Raw genomic sequence first — 5800 nt, forward strand, 5'->3', positions numbered from 1 at the left:
TAGATAGGGCACCAATCAATAGCAACACACCTAGGCGAGGAAGAAAGCAGTTCAAGTTCTACCACGAAAGGGTGGGTTCTCAATTCTTTTGTATAGGAGCCTCCATTCAACAATTTTTTTTTATCCAACTATAGTGTTACTTGGTAGAGCAGGGTAGGGTAGTCTTGATGCATTCATTTGCTTAAGCTTTATGTTGAAATATTTCCTAAAATAATCATGAGGAGTTTTTAATACTATGTGGGTTTGTCCCATATTGGAAAGAGTAAAAAAGGAAAAGTCATTAATAAATGATAATGTGAAAAATTCTCTTCAAATTGGTTAAGAGATAGTGCTAGTGTGTATTCTAGTGCACCCTATGACGGTACTTCACACCGTCCACACACGCACGTGGCGTGGGCTGTAGGGCGCTAGTGGCGCACAAGTACTTAGGCGCCTTGCACGGATGACGTAAAATTAATCTTATATTTTTTATAAGATCAAGTGGTGCGATCTTAACCGTATAAATAATTTAACGGTCGGATTTTAAATTTGAACAAATGTAACTTTTCAAAAAAGATGTAATATTGTCTATTTAAAGACAGAATTAACTCCAAAAATCACATAGAATATTCAATCTTTCTCTCATTCTCTTTCTCATAAGGCGTTCACAAATCATTTTTTTTTCGTCAATTCTGGATTTGTTTTTTGTAGAAACAAAATTCTAGAAATTTGTTCAGATTCTTTTTGTTAAGATTAAAAAAAACTTTATTAATCTTTTTGTTCACATGCAACTGTACAAAGCCATCCTTTTATAGGAGAAGGAGGCATACAAGGGTACAAGGGTATTTTAGGGAGATATACTAACATTCCCCCTCAAACTCAAGGTGGTATCGAAGATGACATTTGGAGTTTGCAGACTAAAGCACGATGACGACCAGGTGGATGAGATTTCGTGAAGATATCAGCCAACTGATCAGCTGAAGGAATTGACAAGAGGCGAAGTGTCCTGTCCTGAAGGTGATGATGCGCAAAATGATAGTTGATCTCGATATGTTTCGTGCGTTTATGAAAGACATCGTTGTGAGCGATCTGGACAGCATTATGATTGTCACAATAAAGCGGAGTGCTCGAGGGCTGAGGAACTCCCATATCTTGGAGAAGCCAACAAAGCCAAAGAAGTTCAGAAGTAGTATCAGCAAGAGCCCGATACTCAGTCTCAATGCTAGAGCGAGCAACAACAGTTTGCTTTTTGCTCCACCAAGAGATAAAAAAGTCACCAAGTAAAAAAAGAAAACCAATGGTAGACCGACGATCAGTAGGGTCCCCTGCCCAATTAGCATCTAAATAAACTTGTAACGTCAAGGATGAGTAAGAGGAAAAAAAAACCATGAAATAAGGTGCCCTTCACATATCTTAAGATGTGAAGAACAACTGCATAGTGAACAGACCGAGGAGCCGACATAAACTGATTAACAAGGTGCACCGCATAGGCAATGTCCAGTCAAGTGACAGTGAGATAAATCAAGCTCCCAACAAGCTGTCGGTAACGAGTGGCATCGGGAAGGAGCTTCCCATCAGTAGGACGAAGTTTGATGTTGGGCTCCAGCAGACTATCAGTTATCTTACGATCGGTGAGGCCAACATGGGTGAGAAGATTAGAGGCATATTTGGCTTGGGTCAAGGTGTAGCCATCAGAGGTAGGGGACACTTCTAAACCAAGGAAGTAGCGCAGAGAACCAAGGTCTTTTATCTTAAACTGCCGACACAGAAATTGCTTAAGCTCCTGAATACCTGAAGTATCATCACTAGTAATGATCATATTGTCAACATAAAGTAGTAGAAGAGTGATGCTAGTAGCAGTGTGACGAGTAAAAAGAGCTGAATCATAGGGGCTAGAGGCAAACCCAAGCTGGGCAATAGTGGAGTTGAACTTGGAAAACAAAGCACGAGGAGCTTGCTTAAGCCCATATAAAGCACGGTAGAGACGACAAACCTGACCAGGAGAATGAGGATACCTAGGAGGGGGTTGCATATATACCTCCTCGGCCAAATCACCATGTAAGAAGGCGTTCTTGACATCCATCTTAAATAAAGGCCATCGCCGAGCAGAGGCAACAACCAAAAGGGAGCGAACAGAGGTAATACGAGCAACTGAGGCAAATGTCTCCTCATAATCAATGCCATATTCCTAAGTAAAGCCCTTTGCCACTAAATGGGCTTTATGTCGTACTTTAGAACTGTCGGAGTTTGTTTTTCGTTTATACACCCATTTGTTCCCAACCACAGTCTTACCAGGAGGCAGGTCAACCAGGTCCTAAGTATGAGTTTTGTGAAGTGCATTAAGTTCTTCAGACATAGCTTGCTGCCAAACAGGAACAGAACAAGCTTCACGATAACTGCAAGACTTGTGAAGGGAGTCAAGAGTAGAAAAACAGTGAAAGTCACTAAGATAGGTAGGAGGTGCCCTTACCCGACTAAAACGACGAACATCCAAATCAGTGGACTCAGGTAGTGTGGAAGCAACGACAGGATTATCAGGCGGTCTAGGTTTGGGAGCGGCAGACGTAGAGGGATCACCTGATGAGCTGTCAAGACTTGCATTATAAGAGAAAACGGGAGAGGGATCGAGGGTAGGATAAGTGAAAATGGGGGAGTATGAAAGACAATCGAAAGAAAATGGAGAGATACTAGCGAACATTTTGTATTCCTAAAACTGAACATGCCGAGAGACGCGAAGACGCTTGGCTATGGGGTCATAGCACCGATAACCCTTGTGTTCAATGCCATAACCAAGAAAGCAACAGAGACGAGAGCGAGGTTCAAGTTTTGTATGTTCATGAGGTGGAAGAAAAACAAAGCAAGCACAACCAAAGACTTTGAGAAGAGAATAATTAGGTATCTTTCCATATAGAGCCTCATATGGAGATTTATTGGAAAGAGTAGGGGTTGGAACCTGATTAATAGTGTAAACAGCGGTAAGAGCAGCTTCACCCCAAAAGGATTTTGGGAGGGATGTAGAGACGAGTTGAGAGCGAACAGTGTCAAGAATGTGATGGTACTTATGTTCGGCACGACCATTCTATTGGGAGGTGGATGGACAAGATTGATGGAATAAGGTGCCGACCTCTCGAAGTTCTTCAATGAAAGGGGTAGAAGTATATTCCAGGGCATTATCGGACCGAAAGACTTTAATGGTGTGAACAAACTGAGTTTTAATCATCTGCTTAAAGTCACGAAAAGCATTAAGTAACCTAGTGCGATCATGCAAAAGATAAATCCATGTATACCGAGAGTAATCATCGATAAAAATGACAAAGTAACAAGACTTGCCCTTAGTAAGGACAGGAGCAGGTCTCCAAATATCAGAATGAACCAAATCAAAAGGTGCAGAAGACAAAGAATTACTTTCATTAAAAGGTAAAGATTTCTATTTCCTAAGTTGACAAGTCATACAATCAAAATGTTCAAATTTAACATTTCCTAAGCAACCACTAAAAGCTAAAGACTGAACACGAGACAACTAGGCATGACCGAGACGAGAATGCCAAACACTGGAAACACAACAGTAGAAAGAGACAGAGGAGAACACGAATGAGGCAAATGCAGATATGTGAGCTCGAAAAGGCGACCAAAATTACGCCCGATCCCAACAAGTTGGCCCGTCTTCGGATCCTACACATCATAACCTTTGTGAGAAAAGGTTAAGATCAAACCACATTCAACAAGTTGACCAATAGAAAGGAGATTGAGAGACAAGTTAGGCACAACATATGTATCGGGTACAAAAAAAGTAGGAGTAGAAAGACGACCAAGATGACTAACATATGTGAACCATCAGCAGTATAAATTAAAGGAACAGAAGTTAAAGACTACTTATGTGTTACTAAAAAGGAATCAGAGGTTATATGATTGCAACATGTAGAATCAATAAACCAAGGTGTAGAGGTACCTGCGGAGACTGATAAGGTAGTAGAAGTGCGGGATAGAACCTGGGTAATAATTGCCTCAAGGTCAGCTGCAGAAAGAGACGACAAAGGAGGTGTAGAAGATGGAGCAGAAATTGAGGCTGGTGGAGACAGTAGCAACAGGTGTGGAAGAGTAAGAGGCCTTAGCCTTGAGAGCATCCCGAGCATCGTTAGCCTTCTTCTTAGGACAATCGAAAATACGGTGTCTGTCTTCCTTACAATAGTGGCACTGGCCATTGAAACGACACGATTTAGAAGATGCAACAGATGTAGAAGGAGGAGCCAAAGTAGAGGAACGAGATGGAGCAGTAGCTAAAACCATATCTATAGAATGAACCCGACGAGTTTGTTGGCGTGTCTCCTTAGAAATGAGCTCTGCAAAAGCAACCTCAAGTGTAGGAAGAGGAGATCGATGTAACAAAGAAGCTCGAGTATTCTCAAATTCATCCTGGATATGCATCATAAAGTATATAAACTGACGACGATCCCAATATGCAACAAAAAGTTTAATCGACTGCTCATCAGAAAAAGTAGGGTCAGCTTGAGAAAGCTGATCCCATATGCCACTAACTTGAGCATAAAACTCGGCAATAGATTGTCCAGGTTCTTGGCGCATCTGGAAAAGCCTAATTTCCAACTGAAACTTGAGAGCAGCATCACTGCCATAGTTGTATCGTTTGGCCAAAAAATCCCAAGCAAGTTTGGCATTACGAAATTTAGGAAGTAGACTCTGAATAGTAGGATCGGATGTATTAATAAACCAGGAAAGGATCTTATAGTAAGTACTTTCCCATTCATCAAGAACCTCATCAAACTCTTCTGTTGATTGCGTGTCAGTTTTTGTGGGTTTTTGTTTTGTTCCAGTGACAAAACGCCATAATCTCTGACCAATAAAAAAAACTGACATTTGTTGGGCCCATGCATTGTAGTTGGAGCCATTCAGAACAATCTCTATAGGGCGAGCAACATCAGTTAAAGAGGCCATGTAGACAAAAAAGAAAGCAAGGACAATAGCAAAAATTGAAGCATAGTAATAAAATTAATCAAGTCTTAGCGTGATTCAAGGACAATAGCAAAAATTGAAGCACATTAATAAAATTAAATAAGCCTCAGCGCCTCGGTTGTGCCTATGTAGCCTGGCTTCAGGTAGCTTGTCAATGCTGAGGGACGCGCAAGCTGAATAACCTTAGGCATGATGGTGACCCGCTTGGCGTGGAGTGCATAGCCTAGAGAAAGACGTGAATGAATCGCGAATATTCATCTGTGTCTCAAAAACCCTAGAAGCTCTTGAAAATGTTTGGCAGAGGGAAGGGAGGCAAGGGCTTGGGAAAGGGCGGAGCAAAAGAATCAGTGGTCTAATTTATGAGGAGACCCGTGGCGTCCTCAAGATCTTCCTCGAGAACATGATTCGCGACACCATGACTTACACCGAGCATGCGAGGAGGAAGACGGTGACTGCGATGGACGTTGTTTACGTGCTCAAGAGGTAGGGCAGGACTCTTTATGGCTTCGGTGGTTGAACTGGTCTTCTCTGCTCTGTTTCTTAGGCTTCTGCGGCAGATGCGGCATCATTTACAGAGGGAGAGGGGTCATTCGATCGTTGCTGCTGCAAAGGATTGTCTGAAGATTGATGGCGATTGAGGAGCTTCAGACGATTAGCGATGACAGAGAGTCTAAAGTAGAGCTCTAATGGCGATGGCGGGCAGCAAGCAGGAAATCGGACGGGGACGATAGTGAGCAGGAATGGGGACAATGTCGGACGGGGACGACAGCGAGCAGGAACGGCGGCTGAGCGGGGGAAGGAGGTTTTAAAAGAAAAAAATTAGGTTAACTTGGCTCTGATACCATGTTAAGAT

The 5800-nt window shown here is 42.3% G+C and overlaps 1 pseudogene; it reads left to right on the forward strand.

Moving 5' to 3' along the window:
- The first annotated feature begins 5237 nt into the window (after positions 1–5237).
- Positions 5238–5464, forward strand: LOC131162104 (histone H4-like; annotated as a pseudogene).
- The last annotated feature ends 336 nt before the right edge of the window (positions 5465–5800 follow it).

The sequence above is a fragment of the Malania oleifera genome, chromosome 8, assembly GCF_029873635.1.
Source record: "Malania oleifera isolate guangnan ecotype guangnan chromosome 8, ASM2987363v1, whole genome shotgun sequence".
Taxonomy (NCBI): domain Eukaryota; kingdom Viridiplantae; phylum Streptophyta; class Magnoliopsida; order Santalales; family Ximeniaceae; genus Malania; species Malania oleifera.